The sequence below is a fragment of the Anolis carolinensis genome, chromosome 3 (genome assembly GCF_035594765.1).
Source record: "Anolis carolinensis isolate JA03-04 chromosome 3, rAnoCar3.1.pri, whole genome shotgun sequence".
Classification (NCBI taxonomy): domain Eukaryota; kingdom Metazoa; phylum Chordata; class Lepidosauria; order Squamata; family Dactyloidae; genus Anolis; species Anolis carolinensis.
The window spans coordinates 259324613-259345507 of record NC_085843.1 but is presented as its reverse complement, the minus strand read 5'-3'; positions in this window follow the sequence as shown (position 1 = coordinate 259345507).

Below are 20895 nucleotides of genomic sequence, written 5' to 3'. Positions count from 1 at the left end.
TAGATTAGTTGCTGCTCTTATATTCAATGCTACTATATTTATCCATGAAGCTGAAATAGTCCCTAAATGTATTGATAACAATAAAGTTAGTATTCAGTTGGGAAACCATCTACCTGTCTCAAGATAGCAACTGAATATTTGACATATAAAATATTTGATCAGATTATCCATTATGCTTAAGGCTTATGAGACGTGTCTCAAATAGAGTCTATTTATTCTGCAATTGAATGTACCAATAGTGTACATTCTTCTGCTTTATTAAGAACAGATTAATAAGATCAGATCTGGAAGTGGATAAGCCAAAGACACTTAATTCAATACTGCTAAAGGCAATCAATCACTTTTAAAAAGTCATTGATTCAATTAAAATGCTAGATACTGCTGGAGGTGATCAGTGATTCAAACTCATTAATCTAATTAAATAAGCGAAAGCTCTAGTTGTTACATTACAGAAGATTTCATTGCTCAACATTATAGCAACTGTTTTGGAAGTTAAAACATGGGATCTTCTGGCACTTATCCTGCAGAAAGAGTTGTCTTTCTGAGGTAGCATTTTCCTTGCTGCCCGTTCCTGTTTTTGTTTCTTTCCTTCTGCACTTCCTCTTCTCATTTTCTTTTCTGTTGAAGAATGCTTCCCTAATCCCTGAATGGAAATATGGTTCCCCAAAATACTTCTAAATGTCAGTTGTGGGAAGGGGCCATCCCCTGGTCCTCAGTTCTTCCAATACTTGCCACTTTCTTCTCCCAGCCTCTTAGGACATGATACTCCCTTAGAAAAATTGCAGTTTGTGGAGCCAGGACCCATCATTGTGAGATGGATATAGTGGCAGCTCAACCAATATGTTTAGTCCGCCCTCTAAAGATGGTTCCACAAAACACAATTGTTCCAATCTCTGTTTCAACCATGACATGAATCAGGTCCCATTTACACTGCCATATAATGCAGTTTCATAATGTAGTTTAACTCCATTGAACTGCATCAGATGGCAGTTTAGACTCATATAATGCAGTTCGATTCAGTTAAACTACCTTATGAAACTGCATTATATGGGAGTGTAGATGGGGCCCCAGATATCCTTGCGGAAGTTATGATTCCTTCTGGTGCTTTCAGGGAAGAATGGATGGCCACTGAGATCTGGATACAGGAAAAGCTCAACAAGCTATTTTCCCCTCCTTGCTTGTAATGCCTCCTTCCTTGCAACTTAAATACCAAGAAGGATGTGGTGATACAATAATGGATTTTATTCCACCCTAAGCACAACTCCCAGTGGTGCAGTGGGTTAAACTGCTGAGCTTCTGAACCTGCTGACCAAAAGGTTGGCGGTTAGAATCTGGGGAGCGGGGTGAGCTCCTGCTGTTAGCCCCAGCTTCTGCCAACCTAGTAGTTTGAAAACATGCAAATGTGAGTAGATCAATAGGTACCATTCCAGCGGGAAGGTAATGGCGCTTCATGCAGTCATGCCAGCCACATTACCTAGGAGGCATGTACGGACAATGCGGGCTCTTTGGCTTAGAAATGGAGATGAGCACCACCCACCAGAGTTGAACACGACTAGACTTTATGTCAGGGGAAAACCTTCAACTTTACCTTAAGCACTACAAGGTGGATCTTAGAAATACTTTTTCACCTTAAAGATATATCATAATGCTCACCAGAATTCCTCAATCACACTAGCAAGGACGTTATTGAACAAGGCAGGCATACTGGCAAATCTGTGTTGATTATTCCTTTTCGCACAATGCCATGTTCATCCCACTGCTAATCTGCCTTCTCCCTGTGATCCTCGTGTCCCTCACTATTAATGGGTAAAACCCCTCAATATCATCCTGCAATGCTGCCATCACCTATTTTGGTGTGATGGGTCCCTACTACTTAGGTGCCGGCAAGTTGTCTGTAAAGGGACAGAGAGGGACAGGAGTCTTCTTCTCCCCTTCCTTTACTATTCCCAAGCTCCTTATTCCCTTTTAGATGTTATAATCATATTTGCCTTTTTGTTGTTTTTTAAACACTAGAGTCATATATTCAAGGAAAAATGAAGTTGGCAGACTCATCACAATAGAATTTAAGTTTTCCTGCAGGAGATGGGAGCATAGGGTCCTGAAGAAGTTTAGGAGTTCAAATACCATCACCCTTTTAGCCAACAAAGTCAGTGAGGACAGATGATGGGACTTAGAGTCCAATAACAACTGAAGGGCCATACATTCCCTGCCATATCTCTACTCCATGCATCAGGAGGCAGAGACTGTGTAGATATAGGAAGGTCATTTGCTGAGGGTTGAATCCGCTGCTAGACTTAATGGTATGTTAATTAAACGTTGTGAATAGGATATTTGATAGTATCAATTTAGAACAAAAGAAGCAGCCTTGTGCAGAAAGAGCATGGCTTTGAACTAGGCAATTGCCTATAAATGATCATAAATAGGGAAGTGAATAATAAAATAACAAGGTAAAACAAATCTGCAAACGCTAATTTATAGAGGAAAAGATGTAAATGTAGAGATAGTTGTTGTAACTGAAATGGAAATAGATTGCATTTCCCAGGAGGGGATGTGGGAGGGCAACTGTGAGCAGATAACCCGTGTATCTGCTCAGTTTGCTTTTCTGTTTTTAATTGCCGGTGGATAACACCAAGGTTCCTCCTGTCACATCTTATGAGGTTTCCCTTTAACCTAGACTTGCAGTGAACAGCCTTCCAAACACTTTCAAATAGTTGGCTGATCATTGTAAAGAAAGTCACATGGCCTCTGTACTTTCAGCAACCCTGTAGTGAATGTTAACTGTTAACAGCCAGATCATGAGAAGACATGACTCACTGGAAAAGACAATAATGCTTAGTAAGGTAGAAGGCAGAAGGAAAAGAGGAAGACAACAGATAGATAGAATCAAGGCCCTTAGTCTGTAAGACTTGAGCAGGACAGTTGAGGATAGCTGGATTTGAAAGTCTCTCGTTCATACGATCACCATAAGTCCAAGTCAACTTGATTACAGTTAATAGCAGAAAGAATGGTGCTGTAACTTCAGATAAAGAATATATATTATAATTTGAGATTTAACTTCATAATACAGAAAGGTGGCCTGACACAATACAACTTCAAAAAGCCCCATAATGTACAAAGCATGGAAATACCATAGTTAACTGTATGGAGTTATTTTGTGCCTTTGCTACTTCACATTGCTATTTTTAGTTCTTTTGTTTAGTATATCTGTCATGTTCAAGTTATTTTTTTATAGTTATGAACATTCATCCTCACTCAGTTTTGGAAGACTATTGCATGGTTGAAGAGCTATTCTGTTGGAATATGGACAAGTTTAAGGTTGAGCTGGAGCCGCCAGTAGCGTAGCAGTTTAAAGTGCTGAGTTGTTGAACTTGCTGACCAAAAGGTCAGCGGTTAGAATCCGGGGAGCGGGTGAGCTCCTGCTGTTAGCCCTAGCTTCTGCCAACCTAGCAGTTTGAAAACATTCAAATGTGGGTAGATTAATAGGTAAGGCGGGAAGGTAACGGCGCTCCATGCAGTCATGCCGGCCAGATGTCTATGGAAAATGCTGCCTCTGGTTTAAAAATAGAGATGAGCACCAACCCCCAGAGTCGGACACAACTAGATTTAATATTAAGGGAAAACATTTACCTTTACGTAAGGCTGAGCTGAACATAAGTGTGTTTGTACCTCAGGCCACTTGCTGAAATGTAACTCTTTGGTTATTTTTGGAAAAAATGAAAGCATAAAGAGATGTATTTCATCTAATTATAACATTGTGGATGGGGAGGAAGACGGCTTGGAAATTTGACTGCAATAAACTACTTTTAAATGAAACTTCCTAAGCACTAGTAGTCTAGTCTAGTATAACATACCCAAATATCAGGGTTGAGTTCGCTAAAGTAAATCTAGTTGAATCATCAGATCAAGCATCCCTCTCTCAAGTCTATGTTCACTTAAATTCAGGGCTGTTGCAGTCTTTGTATCACTGTAACAAAGAGTTTGAGTAGAATGTTGAATATGGGGGGTTTATTCTGGGCTTTTCGGAAAAAGTGAAAAAGTTGGAACCCAAGTTTGGTGAACCTTTCTATGTATGTCTTTGTAATGGTTTTTATTTATTACATATCTATTCATCTATTGTCTCCTGTTCTCTATCTTTTCCCCATCACGGTTTCTTTCCTCCTACTGAAAAAAAGCAGACATCTCTGCTGCCATCTAGTGGAAATCGGGGGAATTTCAGTCATCAACTAATTTCTTTAAGAGTCAGTCTACCCACAAAATTTCTCTAGTTTTTACTTGTGATAAGAAAGGTCTCCAGAACAGATTGTTATGTGTTAGTAAAAATATCCACAATAGGTGAAGGGATGGGCCCAGCACAGGTCTGGGTCCCAGGATCATTACACAAGTCTGATGTTTCTTGTCTGAATGCTGCATTATGGTTGTTGTTATGGTACTATTCCTGTTAGTATTATTATATTTCACATTTTTCCTAATCTCAGACTCAGGTGACTATAATGATTAAAACAAACATAAGCAAATGTTTACTTCATGCAAAACATAAAGAAAATAATTAAACTATTAATAAAATGCAAAACGTGCTGGAATACTATGAGACTTTTGTGTTTATACACCAACAACAAAATATACACCAAGTAACAAAAGCAGGTAACAATTTGACTACATAAAACATTACATGATTGAGTAACAAATAAGTCAATACAATTAATATATCTAGCAAAGGAGAAAAACATGTAAGATTAAGTGAATCAATCCATCACTTTATTTATATCCTGCTTTTCCCCCAGGGCTTTTTACAGAATCAAAGAGGTGTCCGTTTAAAAAACAAAACATTGAGTTTAAAACAATATTCAACTGTCTATAAAATTACAATTAAATCATTTTAAAACACAGATTAAAAACAATATAGCACTAGAAGAGAAATCTCATTATATTAAATAACTCCAAAATGCTTGCTGGATCAGAAAAGCTTTCACTGGATGAGAAAAGGAGGGAGCCAGTCTAATCTCTCTGGGAAGGGAATTCTACAGTTTAGGAACAGCCATGGGGAAGGCCTGTCCCACATTCCCACCAAAACATGGTCTGTGAAGATGGGTCAGCTGTGAAAAGTGCTTCCCTTCAATCTTTTAGAGTTCAGACATGGTCATTCTTGAAGTCCTTCAAATAGCCTGGATTCCAGCCATGTGTGTGGGCATGTGCCTTCAAGCCTCCTGTTGACATGATGACCTAATGAATTTCATAAGGTTTTCTTAGGCAAGGAATACTTAGATATGGTTTTGCCAATTCCTTCCTCTGAAGTAGAGCCAATGCCACCTGGTATATCTGGAAAGTGTCAAATCGAATTTCTAACGTGAGCTGACCCTTCTCAACTTCTAAGATTAGATGCGGTGTTTACAAGGCCTCCTAAAATATCCAGCCCTCCATGTCACTACTTAAAAATAGAAATTGTGGTGTATGGAGATATAGGATCATACATAGAATACTCTCAAAATAAAATGCAAATAACATGAGTGTATTAGAGGTGTGCAAAAAGTTATTTGTGCCTCATATGTCAGATTTATTTCATAAGATTCATACATACGACACGATATTAAGAAATATGGGGGGGGGGGATTTCAAAACACTAACCTATGACTTTTCGGAAGAGTTATGTAAGTCTCATAACTGGGCCCAGGTCTCCATTGTGGGTACCACTTCTCACCCAAAAGGTTTGGTTCCCCCCAAAGGGCCCCCAAGGAGGATGGTGAGGCCCAGAGTTGAGGGAGAAGCCATGCTCTTTCCCCAAAGGGGGTGGTGAGGGGGGCTCAGGGTTGGTGGATAGGCAGGAGGAATGCCTGGCTGGATGACCAGGCAAAGAAGAAGCCCCTCCAGCACATGGCCGATCCAGAGAGAGACAGGCAGAGACCATTACATTGAGGCTTTAACACAGGCAGCCCCGGTATTCTGAAGTGAGCAGAATCCTGAGAAATATAGTTTGGGAAGGTGAGGGCCCTTGTGGCAGAGAATTTTAAAAAGCCTCACCCTAAACTACATTTTCCAGAATTCTGTTCACTCTAGAATACTGGGTCTGTCCACATTAAAGCTGACTTGTGCCTCCTCCTCCTCCTTGAAAGTTTGATGGGGGGAAACCCGTGTTCATTCTCTAAAGGGATTTCAAGATAAAAGGGGATTGTTGGGAATTGAATCAACCCTGTGAGGTAGACAAAGTTGAGAGGCAGTAACTCCAAAGTTAACTCTTCTTCTTCTTCTTCTTCTTCTTCTTCTTCTTCTTCTTCTTCTTCTTCTTCTTCTTCTTCTTCTTCTTTCAAAGGCTGGATGGGCATCTGTTGAGGGTGTTTTGACTGTGCTTAGACTGTTCTGAAACTTGGAGTAGTAACAGTGGTAAATGTGTTCTACAGTTGTAGCAAATTTCATCCTGATGGCTCTAAAAATGAGGGAGAAGGGAGCCCTGGAAGCTTCCCCTCTTGTGTAATTACATAACAAAAAAGTAACAAAAAATTTGTTATATTGTTATAGTTATGATACAGACCCCTTACGATATTTTAGAAACATTTGAGAAACAATCTCCCCAATTTAGTAATGTTTTTCATTGATTGCACTGGCCTAGTATATATGTTGTACATATTTCAAGCTTGATGTGCAGTGCATCTCATTCAGTCTACTCAAAAGCAAAACCTTTTGTGCTCAATAGGAGTCACAGATCTTGTGTGCTTTGAGTTGCAATCTTCCTTTCTACTGAAGATTCTTGTTCTGTAATTGCTTACTTTGAATACTCCCTCCTCACTGAAGGCAATGGTGGGACCACAATTTACAGTCTAGCCTCCATGGCCTATTGTGTCTCTTTAGAGCACAACAGTGAGAGTCCTTTTCTTCTCATTCCTCTTGACAGTGATCTTGGATTTCTAAAGGCAAGGCAGGAAGAAATCTGGATACTCCTGCTAATTTCTCTCAAAAGTTGAATAAGTACTTTGTTGGATCGTGACTTCCAAGAATCCCCACAGGCAGCATAGCAAAATACTTCTTTGTAAAACATATACAAGTCATTCTATTTGCAGTACATGTCCACAGTTAATTATATGGTGTAAAGAAGGGGACAGAGGGGGGGGGGGGATTTCTGCAGGTTAGAGGCCTTCAGTTTGAGACTAGATGTGCTAAAAACAAACTAGAAAGTTGCAGACTAGCAATTACTGAGAACAATATAATCCCCATGCTCACAGGAATGCTGCAGTGATTTCAGTTTAAACAGAACAGAATAGAATAAAACAGAATCAGAGCTGGAAGAGATCACAAGGGCCATTCTCCAGGCCAACTCAGTGCCATGCAGAAAAACTCAAAGTATCCCAGACTGATGACCACTCAGCAAATTTCTAGGAATGTTGTAGGTTCTCCAGCCAATTCTTTGGTATGCTTCCAGCAGAAGTCATTCATTGCAATAAGGTTTGTGGTTACCATGGTTTCCTATTTCCACAGTAAATTCAAGAACATATCCCACATGGATACAGGATCCTATTGTATAGGCAAAGGTCACGATCTCTAACATTGAGTGTGTGGCCTACTGAAGTGAAAATGGTCCCTGGATCTAGTGAACTTCCCCACCCTGTTATAGGGTGATCCAGCAACATGGATGTACGTATTATTTGTTATGTATTAACCATAACTATATTTTATCCCATACTCTGTATTGAACATCAGCTTTGTTTAATTAGAAATGAAGAGGTGTTTTATTTGTCTGGTGAATGGTCTAATAGAGACATGTTAATTCATGGGAGCTGCATAGCACAGCTGAGGCCCCATTTCTGTATTCTGAAAAGACCAACTATAGCCTGTTCTGCCTCAGAAATACAATTTCCCCCACTGTAAGGCCTTTTCATATCTTAGAAAACAACAGTCGCCATTCAGAGAATGAAACCTCCCCCACTAAAAAGCTCTTATCAACACATCCATAGAATAAATTTTCTCTCATCTCAGAATATATTGGCTATGTTGGCCCTTTTCATTAGAAATTGCTATTCCGTGGTGTGAAGAGCAATCCTTTCAAAATGATGCATTTTAACATCTATCTCTTCTTTCAGAGATTGATTTCAAGGCTGATTCTAAGAGGTTGTTGGCCACCTGCTATATCAGGCTACAGCCCTAGCTAAAATTTAACTGTTCTGTATTTTAGTAACTATAAGTTCCACATTTTCCCCAGTAAGGAAAGAAAGTCACAAAATGAAGAATATCAAACAGGTCAAGTACAATAAAAATAAAAAACTTATCACCACGAAGGCTTGGCAAAAAAAGGCATCACAGGAGTACAATTACATGACTTTATTCCTGTTGGAAATTATATATTGGAGTTTCATCCAATTTCAGTTGGACTACAAAGCTTTTTTTTTCCAAACCTGTTGCCTTCGGAGGTTATGAACTATAACTTCCATCTTCTCAAAAATACCCTCTCAATGCATAATGATTACAGGATGATAGGAGCTATGTATCCCAACACAATTGAAGGTTGATATCAGGTCGGGAACAAGCATGCACATCAACCATTTCAGGTGAAGACTATCACTGAGCTGTTTTTGCAAAACATTGTAAACGCTTTTTTCTTTCCTCCATCTTTTAAAATATTCATAGAATGTCTTTTCTGCTCATAGTTTTGAGGATCAGCATGTCAAATATACTCTGCATCCAAAATAATTTGGAAAGTCATTTTCCAATAACATTTCCATATATTAGCCCACAAGCTTTGTGAAACAAGTCTTTCTGTTGAGATCCTGTAAATCCTCACTTCAATTTCCTCAGAAATAGATTTCTAATAACCCTCCTGAAGATACAGAGCTCATCTTGAGATTGTAATGGCAAAAATCACCCAAGGATGGAAAACCAGGAAACAAATCATATACACAAAAGCTTTGTGACTATCTGCCAATTGTAGCTAGCTTTGTATAAAATATTCTCCCAGCTTCTCTGATATTTTTTCATAGTCTAATTGTAAGAAACCCAGTGTTAATATATGCAGATCAATGCTTCTATATCATTCAGAAACAGGGACAGCTGGGGAAAGGCGCAACTGTGATTGACAAAAACAAAGAATGGGTCAATTTCACCTTTTCAATTATATATTTAGGAGAAAACAAAAGGGTGAATTGCTTATAGTGGAATTTTTACAACACATCCACACCCATTTTGTATGCTTTCATTATGGTTTTAATATGTGCATTTAAGATCAGAAAACTGCTGAGTAGCATATTTCTAAAAGTCCTACAATCAAATCCAGCAAGTGGAACCATGACTTCGACACACAAGATAATTGTTCAGTTTAGTAGTGTGTGGCATGATTGTCATTATTTTCAAAAGTTGGACATATATGGTTTTTTCAGTATCCATTTATAATGACTTCATAGAACCCAGAAAGAGGAACATATACAGGCAGATCTTGATTTGCGTTGGAGTTGTGTTCCTGAACTCAGGATGTAAATTCAAACTGATGTAAACGAGGAGAGCTGGCCCCACAGGGAATAACTGGAAAACAGGAGAATGTGTTCTGACAGAGCTGAAGTAGCTACAAAGTAAGCAACAGGAGTTACAGACTAGAGAAAAATGTAGACAGTTCAGAGGAACCAGCAGAAGCAGCAGATATTGATTCCAAGAGGGCTTGGCTGAGGTGAGCTTCTTAGAGGCTTCTCCCTTTCCCATCACATCCCTTCGGTAGACAAGGAGATGCTCCAGGAGCTGCTCTCAGAGGTAAAGGAGCAGGTGAAGAATTAGAAGAACATGTCGACAGGTCTGTGAAGGGGTTCCTTTTCCCTCCTTCAGGAAGCTGAGACCATAATGGACTGATCTCAATGGTCTCTGAAGCCACCGCCACTGTTGTTTGATGGCTTGTATTTTACCTGTGGCTTCTTCCAATGCTGTAAGCACAGTCTCTTGTTTTTTTTCCTCCCACTTGCTGGTAGTAGCTTGATGTACAAAATGTTGTGCCTCATCATCACTTCCACTGAAATTCTCCAGTTTTAAAATGGATATCAAAATAATCAATAAATAATGATAGCACCAAGAGAGACAAAAACATGAAACATACTCAGGTCTGGGACCTTTTTCTAGATCTTCAGGGCCCAGCTTGTACCATTTGTTAGCCCAAGGCATGCACCATATGTTTACTTATCCTCCTGCTAGGACTGTTGATGTGAGGTGAGAACTTCACGTCCTTCTGACTAATGGTTAAAGCTCTTCTGGCCAGTGTAAGCAAAACAAATAGAACTGTGGAAGGCTAGGGACATATATAGTTCTTCAGGAGACCATATCCTCATGACATAAGCCAGTGTGGTCCAACCTTTAGTTACCCGAGGGCCAATCAAACTTTAGTATAGGAATGTGAGGGCCAGAAACATTCCAGAAAGAAAATGAATTACATAATTAATATTGAATTGCATAATTAAAATGTTAATATTTAATTACATAATAAAATGTTTTTTCCAGTAAGAAGGGCAAGGGCCAACAAAAATGAATTGCTAGGCTGCATGCGGCCCACAGGCTGCAGATTGGACCACACTGACATAAGCTGTCACAAAATACTCTACGACAGGATTCTTGAACTATGTGTTTTTTAAAAAAAAGGAAATTGAAAAAGTTGTGACCTCTTGCGGTGCGGGGGGACAGGGAGTTTCCAAACATGGTGGAAAACCTCTCCACTGAGATAATTTGGGAACATCTGGAAGCAACTATTTTAATCCCAGGACCTTGGAGGGGGCACAAAATGTCCTTTACCCCCCCCCCCCCCAGTGCAGTGGCCTCAAGATATTATGGTACTGTTCCATTATCCATTATCTGGATGGAGACCACCAGGGGATGCTAGAGAGAGAAGGATAGTTCATTTTATGGGGGTATAGGGTGGGTTGAAGAAAGAAAACCACTCCCCCCCCCCCCCCCGTTTTCCTGTTATTCCCTCTCTCCCATGTCCCCATCATGGAAACAACCCTCTCTATGAAATGGGAAGTGGGGAGGGGGATAACCAGCAATAATGGGGAAAATGGGTTTTCTCCTTCAACCTCTCCCCTGTAAAATGGACTATCTTTCTCTCTCCTCAGGGAGATCAGGCAGGTCCCCACCCTGTCCTCCTTCCAGAGGGAATGGAAGACTTGGATGTTTAGACAAGCCTTTGAGAATGTCTAGCCCAATTATAGCACTTTTATCTCATTCCCTTTTCCTTAGCTACAACTTTCCTTTCTTCTTGTTTACAGTTGGCCATGTTTTTATGACAGATGACACTATAGGTTATTAGGCATTGTTCTGAGTTCAAATTGTTGTTTTATGTACTAGTGGTTTTATTTTGTATTGTACTGTGTACAGTGTTCCCTCACTACTTCGCGGTTCACTTTTCGCGGATTAGCTGTTTCATGGTTTTTCAATAAACTCTAAAAGAATATTATAAATCATAAAAATTACAATTTACAGCCTAAGGAAGGGAGGAAGGAGAAGCCAAAGGGAGAGGAAAAGGAGCCCAAGAGGCAACAGGAGGAGAAGGAGACAATTTATCAACATACGATTGGTTGATAAAGACTTAAAATAGTGTCTAACTACTAAAATAATGTATAAATATTAAAATAAATATAGTGTCCCTACTTCGCGGATTTTCACTTATTGCGGGTGGTCCTGGAACCTAACCCCAGTGATATGTGAGGGAACGCTGTATTTATTTTATGCATTGTTTTAGGCACCTTGTGCCATATGTAAGATGCCCCGAATCTCTTCAGAGAGATGGAGGCTGGGTACAAAAATAAAGTTATAAAGTTATTATCTCTAGCATCCCCTGGTGTCCTCCTCTATGGTGTCCTCCGACCAGAAGAATCCAGGCCAGCTACTGATTTGTCTTTAACCTTCTTTCTTTATAATATTTAACTTTGAATTCAAAATTTCTATTCTCAGTTTGAAACAACTGGAGTTGGTTTATATCTCCTAAAAACAAGAATTCACAGAACATTCACAGAACAAATAAATAGCAATTGGAGAGTAAACACCTGTGGAAAAATAAAGAGGGTTTTGCATAGCTCCTATTAGTCTGAAGAGCAAACCTATCCATACCTACCACAAAACAAGCCTTACTGAGGTCAATGGATCTTGTTTTATCAAAAGAGTGTAGTGTTTCAGTCAATACAAATGGAAGCACTAGATGGACCTTTTTGTGGGAAAAAATGTTTCACCGCAATAGAGATCTCCCATTTTATTATATTAAAAATGTATACACTGTGCCCAGAGGTTTTGTTAGCAGTGTACATAACAATTAAAAATTCAGTACAATAAAACAATTTATTTGAAACATTCTTATCACCATCACCCACATACACGCCAATTTTTCTTGTACGTCTAGCTTGCAGATTCTGCATCATGACTTTTGCCTGATTTTTTAAGCCCATATACTGTCTGCTGTTAGATTAAATTATATCATAATAATATGAGTATTTGTGTCTCTTATAAGCAGACTCTTTAATAATAAGTATGTGTAAAAGAATGCTGAGAACTGCTACCACCTAGTGGGTATTTAAAAAATGTTTCTGTAGTCTTAAATCACGTCTTTCTATTGTTGAACAGACTACTGATTAATCCCTCTTATTCCCAGAAGGGGACTTATATAAAAAGAATTGATTTCACATATGCTAAACTGCTGAAGGAGAAGTTGCTCTCTCCATTGGAAGTGAACTGGGATTTTTTTTTCTCACACAGGATATCAAGGCCTGAATGTTTTTATTAGTTCCACATAGAATTAACTCATTGAATCAATGGAACCTACAAAATTACGCCTTAGATGATAGAAAATTGCATTCATAACCATTTTGGAAAACACCTTTTCAGAAAAGCATGACCTTTCAGAGAATAGCCAAAAACCTTTTAGAGTAGAATCTTCTCTTGTGATATACAAACAAATTTAATTATGCAATGCCATGGTCTCAGTTGTTAGACCGAATAACCTGTTTTTTCTGATTTGTTACGAAAACAGAGATTTTGCCAGTGCCTAAAAAACAGCAGAACTTCAAAAGTGTTTTTCAGTGTCCCAAAATATATACTCTCCCATAAAACAACTGGTTTTATATCATAAACTCAAGAGACAAAAATGAAGTAAACTTTGATAAAAATAACATAGGTGGTTTACTCACAACCTTCATGTGTTCAGCATACACTGGTACAGAACTTATTAGTCCAGTTTCAGATATGTTTGAGATAATTCTCTGTGCCATCCAGCCAGGACATCTCTTACAGCAAAAAAGCAAGCAAGTGTGTGATATAAGGTTTGAAGTAGTCTGCTGTCTGTGGTGATCATGTTGTCTGCAGCCCTTTTTATAACATCTCAGGAACTACAGAATAAAGGAAACAGCAAACCAGCACATTCATACAGGAAACAGTAAGCAACAGAATAATGGCTCAACATTACTAGAGAAGGTTTGAAAAAGGTTGTCATTCCCGACATTAGAGACCCCATGCATTTTAAATACATTTTAAAACACACAACCCCCCTCCCGCCCCCCCAATTGAACCCTCAACCTCCCCCAGCAACATGTTTTGAACAGCTTCCTGTTATTGTTGTGGTCTCCAGAAAGGACAGCTAAAAGCCAGATTATTGATCTGTCCTGGAATATTTCATTCTTCAAAATGCACATGGGCTCTGGTTTCACATGTATACTGGCCATATGAATCTCTCCTACCATGACAGCTTCAGATCTTCTGCACACATTTTATTTCAAGTTATAAAGCATTAAAATACATTGAATAGCATAGGATGCTCTACATGCCAATACAGTTGATGATGATTTTATGACTATGATTGACACCATGGAGACAGATCAGGACTAAATATGGGAAGTGTGAGTGAGTGGTGGGCCACCTTCCTTCACCGGCGCTAGACTAAATTTAGACTAGGGCATCATTCTGAGCGCATGTGCCTAATGCACATGCTTGGACCATTCTCTTATAATAGCAGTCACATTACTCAGTGGAGGAAGCAGTGAGTTAGCGTGCCAGCCATGCAATTTAGGAAACGGTGGTGGTGGAGGTAGAAATAGCAAAATAGCATTTCCTGTTGCCACAGCAACATGCCATCCTTCTTTCTTGCACTTTGAATGGCAACCAGCTCTACTGGTGCGGTATTGCTAATGATATGTTCTAACAACGTAGCTCCAACTAGATGCTGAGTTGTTGCACATTATATCAGAGGACACTTTCAAACCTTCTTCAAAGTCAGCCCCACATAACACACATTACAGTGATCTCCTCTGGAGGTAATGACTGCATGCATGAATAGTGTTACCAGAGTGAAAACTGGAGAGGCTCCAAAACTTTTAATGGTGGTGCAAAAGTGGGGAGTTCAGCAGATGTCACTTTCCAAACAGTCAGGTTGTACTTCTACACAACTTTTGAAGGTATAAGAGCTTTTACTCTGGCATTAAGAGCCAGTGGCAAGTTCTATAATTTTTAGGTATGAAGATGTCTGGTATACAAACGTAACCTGGCAAAAGGTTATTCCTGGCCACTGTCATCTCCTATGCTTATACAGACCATACACATTTCAGAAATCCAAGACTCTGCATTTGGTTTCTTCAGGGAGAACAATGCCTCAGAAGCAATGTCCCCCTCAACTCTGTTCCGCTTTCTCCCTTACCCACAATGTCACAACTTTGTTTTTTATTCTATGTTAATGGCATTCAAATTATAAATACTAAATAATACAATAAACAGCCTTTCAGAAGCTCTTAGACTTTTAGCATGAAAAGTTCCTTGAACCAACATTGGGTTAATTGGCACTCAATTATATTGGCTGCTGTCTACATTTGGCTGATCTTCTGAATTTTCTTTCTCTTTAATGACATCCATCCATGATGCAAAGAAGTGGAAGATGGCAGCCTCAAATGCACTTTCAAAGTGTCACTTGTGAATATGTTACAAAGTGCCTAAAGACATTTATAGCATTAATTCTAAGGTTTTTCATTAGCAAAGAAATCCCCCCACCACATACAGTGCTATGAATATATTGAAACACGTATTAAATTGTGCTCTTTAATTATCTCCTACAACCCCTTTCTGTAATCTCATTCACACTGTGAATACTAAAATGGTTAGACCTGAATCCTATATCCAGTCTCTACTGTTGACTTGGTATCCTAACTCAATGAACCTACTCTAAGTAAAGCTAAGCTACTCAAAGGATTCAAACTAAATGATGCAATGAGAATGTGATTGAACACTTATGAACAGCGATAACTTTTTATTAATGTCTTGCTTCTTCATGATTCTAATACAGTAGAGTCTCACTTATCCAACACTCACTTATCCAACATTCTGGATTATCCAACACATTTTTGTAGTCAATGTTTTCAATACATCGTGATATTTTGGTGCTAAATTCGTAAATACAGTAATTACAACATAACATTACTGTGTATTGAACTACTTTTTCTGTCAAACGTGTTGTCTAACATGTTTTGGTGCTTAATTTGTAAAATCATAACCTAATTTGATGTTTAATAGGCTTTTCCTTAATCCCTCCTTATTATCCAACATATTCGCTTATCCAACATTCTGCCGCCCGTTTATGTTGGATAAGTGAGACTCTACTGTAGTCAAAAAATACAGCATAACTGAATATGGTGTACAATCTAGTAGTACCTTGTGATGGTACAATCAGTTACAGTAGAGTCTCACTTATCCAACACTCACTTATCCAACGTTCTGGATTATCCAACCCATTTTTGTAGTCAACGTTTTCAATACATCATGATATTTTGGTGCTAAATTCGTAAATACAGTAATTACTACATAGCATTACTGCATACTGAATTACTTTTTCTGTCAAATTTGTTGTATAACATGATTTTTTGGCACTTAATTTGTAAAATCATAACCTAATTTGATGTTTAATAGGCTTTTCCTTAATCCCTCCTTATTATCCAACATATTCACTTATCCAACATTCTCCATCAGCTCCAGCTTCATGTGTGGTCATGAGAGAAGCCTCCTACAAGGATGGTAAAAACATCAAAACATCCGGGCGTCCCCTGGACAATGTCCTTGCAGACAGCCAATTCTCTCACATCAGAAGTGACTTGCAGTTTCTTAAGTTGCTCCTGACACACACACAAAATTACTTAAATTTAGGTATACATCAGTCCCCAATAATCTTTACATTCAGTAGAAATGATATTTAAAAATGAAATTCACCAACATATTGGCAGGGATGCCTCATAGGAGGGAAGAACCATAGTTTCAGGACAGAAGTAGCGGTGGATTATGCACATTTGCACGAGAGGAGAAGTAAATTGCTAATTCTATGAAGACTATACAAATGACAAAAAGCTTTTACAAGGAAACTTTATCATTTACTGGGTATATCAATAAAATGCTGGCAGCAGTATTCTTCCTGAGTTAGATGCCAGTCTTTGGAATGACGTGTTCTTTTCTGAAGTTTGCTCATTGGATTAGTCTGTATCCTTTGATGCTTTTATCTTTCTTTTTGACTTTAGATGTTTTCTTCAAGGGCTTTTTTTTGCTCTATTTGATTTTTTTTTGTAAGAAACGATATTGCATCACTTAAATGAAAAGACTTCAAAAAGGAAAGAAATAGACTTGGTGAGAGCCGCCACCTTGTGGCGAAGAGGCATAGTTGCAATTACAAGAAGTCATGGTTGAAAGTGTTTTAATTTGGCTTCCTAAAGAAATTTGGCAGTTATCCATAGGGCATCACTGAAGGAGAACTCTTCCAAAAATAATTAGGATGACCTGATATCCAGCGCATGTCAAAACTGACAGTGTGGCCAATTTATTTTAAAGACAAGCAACATGTTTAATAAGTAAAAGGTATTATTTTTGGAACTAGGGAAAAATTGAAATATGCACATTGCAATGTCAAGCAATGTCATCATGCAGCAAACTCTCCTGCCAAGTGAGATTCTTTTCACTCCCAGGGATCTGATTCCATGCACTCTGTTTATTGAGACCTAATTAGCAGTAGGCTGCATATATTTCACCCTTTTGCAGGCATCACCCTTGGAAAGGCATTTACCAAATGAGCCGCTTGATCTAAATGCTACATGGTCGAGAAAAAGCCATATGGGAGATAGACCAAGCACAACCACTTAACCGTGAAGCTCACCAAATGGTTCTCCCAGTATAACCTACCCTAAGGCCTTGTTGTGAGGGGAAAGTAGGATAACCTCACATGTGGGAATAATCTAATTGGAAATTTGTTCTGCCAAGAATGAGAAAGTGACATATTTCATTCAGTAGGGCTGCCATAGTGTAAACTGGAGAGGGCTCCTGTGCCTTTAATGATTCTCAGAAGAGGGGATTTGTGTGTGTTGTTTATTACGTGGTCACCTACTAAAATTTGCTCTTCTACGTGACCATTAAAGGTAGAAGCACTTCTAGTTTTCAATCTCAGACTGTTATTAAGCAATTAACAACTGTTAAAAGAGGATGTTGACCACAGACTCACAGTGGAGGATCCAGGGATTCCTAAAGCATCTACATTTCTTGTGCTGCTATCCTTATTCTTATTATGCAATAAAATGGTACCTATAATCTGTCACCTGTTTCATACAATTAATTCATGCATATAATTATGTGTATGGAGCTTTTAATAAGTAAAGAGCACATACTGTTTTCCTCACCACAACCAGCCCTCATTAACTACAACACCTGCTGATCTCTGAGCAACTGCAGCACTGTGCAAAGGATGCATGAAAAAAGACAGTCCCGACCACTCATTGCAGGCGGTTGATAAGACAGAGCACATTTCAGACAAAAAAGGAACAGATAAGTATGCATATAAAATATTCAGGTTTTGCATTCCGACTTCAATGTAAAAATGACTTCAAGTGGACTTGGAAAATGTAATGTGTAGCAGGCTTAATATATTTTCCAGGTAAATGTGACAGTATATAAAATGTTGGAATGTTTAGTATCCCACTGTAGAATTAATGCAGTTTGACAGCATTTCCACTACCATGGCCCATTGCTATGGTATCATGGAGTCCTAATTTTACAAAGTCCTTAGACTTCTCTGCTAAGGAGAAGTTGCTGTTGCTGCTTCACCAAACTACAAATCCCAGGTGTCCGTAGCATTAGTCATGGCAGTTAAAGTAGAATCAAAGTATATTAATTCTACAGTATAGATGCACCCTAAGGCAGGCATAAACCAGTCTTTCCTGGCTTGGTGCTCTTTTTTTGGGCTGCAACTTCTAAGGTTCCTCACCATTTCTTCTGGAATATAATTGTTACTTTTGATGGCCCCATACAACATTTCACTGTGCTCAACTATCATTACCTGAATGAGAGTTTGGAAAGATTTAGATCAGCCTTTCCCCAACCTGATGTCCTTCAGGCACTTTGGACTTCTGTCTTCAAATATACACCCTGTATGTTGTCAAAACAAGAACAGTTGCTTTTTAAAATAATTACCATTACGGTATCTCCCTCCAGAGAGACTAGCAAAGATGTACAATTGCACTGACAAATGTTTGAAACATGGGAAAGAAAAAGCCACATTTTAACACATGTGGTGGTCATGCAACAAAGTAAACAACTACTGGAAACAGATTCATGTATATCTCGAAAAGATGTTAAACACAAATTTCAAAATGACACCACAAATGTACCCTTTGAACATGCCTGATGAAGAAGTAGAAAAGAAATTTGGAAAAATTTTGTTTTACATGACAGTGGCAGCTCAAATAGTATATGCTAGCTATTGGAAAACCTCAGAAATACCTCCCTTAGAAGAATGGGAAAAATACATTACAAATTTACTGATAATGGATAAAATAACTCTACTCTTAAGAGGAGAACTTTTAGAGAACTTTGTTAATGAATGGCAACCAATGATCCAATATCTCAATATAAAATTAAACTAAAAATGTACATAAGACTATAGACAAGGAAGAAAAATATATTAATTTAGAGCCTATGATACCTTTATATGTACTATTTAAATAGAAGACTGTGACCCCTTAAAGAAAATATATTAAATAAATAAATATATAAATGATTATGAAATACTAATAGCTGTAATATATTGCACCGTATGCAACAAACACTTACAAATGTATGTCAATTTGAATAAAAGAAAGAAAGAAAGAAAGAAAGAAAGAAAGAAAGAAAGAAAGAATTATCATTATGGCAGCCAAAATGGTATAGTGCTTTCATATTGGACTATGACTTTGGAGACAACAATCTGAATCTCTGTTTGGCCACTGCACATCAAGTTACACTCTATCACCTTCAGCATAGAAAAACAGATCTGAACAAATCTTGCCAAAAAGACCTAATGATCTCAGAAACAAAGGCACACAGCAGCAATAGCAAATTAGCATTGCAGTGTGTCCGGGACCTTAAAAGAAGTTAGTTACGAATGTAATTTCAATTTTTAAAAAGTACTTGCAAACTTTCTGAAGTTTCATTTCATAAAATAGGAAAGAATTACATTAAATAGTTACTTCACACACAAAAATAGCAGGTATAAACTTCTAGCAGATACTACAGGAAGTACTTTCCCTGTTTTACTTTGCCAATGTCACACTATCAGGAAGAAAGCACAATGCAATCAGATGACCCAATGTCTGATCCATGTGATAGTCTTCCTATAAATGCAGACTGATAGCTGTATAAATAACTGAAAAAATATAATTACATTACACATTACATTTGTTTTTATAAACAAATATTATGCACTGTTTCTTACTTTTTCATATTTCATACAAAAGCATGCATTATTTTATTTTGGAGTCATCCCTTTTACCCTCAAGGCAAATATTAGCTGACATGTGGATTTGTAACTGCTTTGTATTCAGTAAGATGTTAAATTATGTAGGATCTTGAGAGCCAGCAATTGGATTGGATGTAGGAAGTCTTTGTATTTACCAATAGAAACACAAAAAAGGATGACATTTCCACATTTTTTTTTTGCCAGTGAACAAGACTGCAACAAAGGCTGGATCTACACTGCCATATAATGCAGTGCAATGCAGTTCAAACTAAATTATATCTCTACACCAGGCATGGGCAAACTTCCACCTTCTGGGTGTTTTGGACTTCTACTCCCACAATTCTGGTAAGATGGTTGGGATTTCTGGGAGTTGAAATCCAAAACACCTGGAGAGCCTGGTCTACACTGACCATATAAGACAGTTCAAACTGCATTATAAGGCAGTCAGGGGTGGCTGAAGCTATAAGCCGGGTAAGCAACTGTGGGTGGTGCAAAATCCGCTGGGGGCGCTGTTGAGGTGCCGGGGCCTGGAGTGCCCAGGGAGGGTTGCAAGGGTGCCTCCCTGCATCCTGGTTCAGCGTCAAGGTTTGGTGGGGGGCGGGTGCCAAAATACGGTTTGCTTACACTTGAAAATTACCTAGGGCCAGCCCAGAAGGCAGTGTAGATTCAGTCAATGACCCATGACAGGAGACCTGTTTCTGATCGTTGCAGCCTCACTTGTTAAAGCTTGATTGGAAATGTCATCTTCTTTTTGGCCAATGGTAAGCTGAAACGACCTCCTTTGCTCAGTGTGGTTGTTGATACTTACGGGGAACTTGCATTATGGGTCTGGGCCAAGAGATGTTATATTCCGACCTTCAAATCCATGAATTCTGCGGCCATTCATATATTAAAAATATTTTCTCTCCCCCCCCCCCCAAAAAAAAAAGAAGATCCCCAAAGCAAACTTTGATTTTGCCATTCTATATAAAGGACATGATTTTACTGTGCCATTTTACATAATAGGCTGAAACATCCACCTCTTTTGTTATCCAAGGGAGTGTGTGTGTGTCTAGAAATCAAACCATAGCAGTTATCAAGATCCTACAGTACTTAGCTACACATATGCAATGAAATGGTTGACATATGGTATTGGTGATCTTTCCTTGTCACTTTCCAAATTGAGTGTAAGC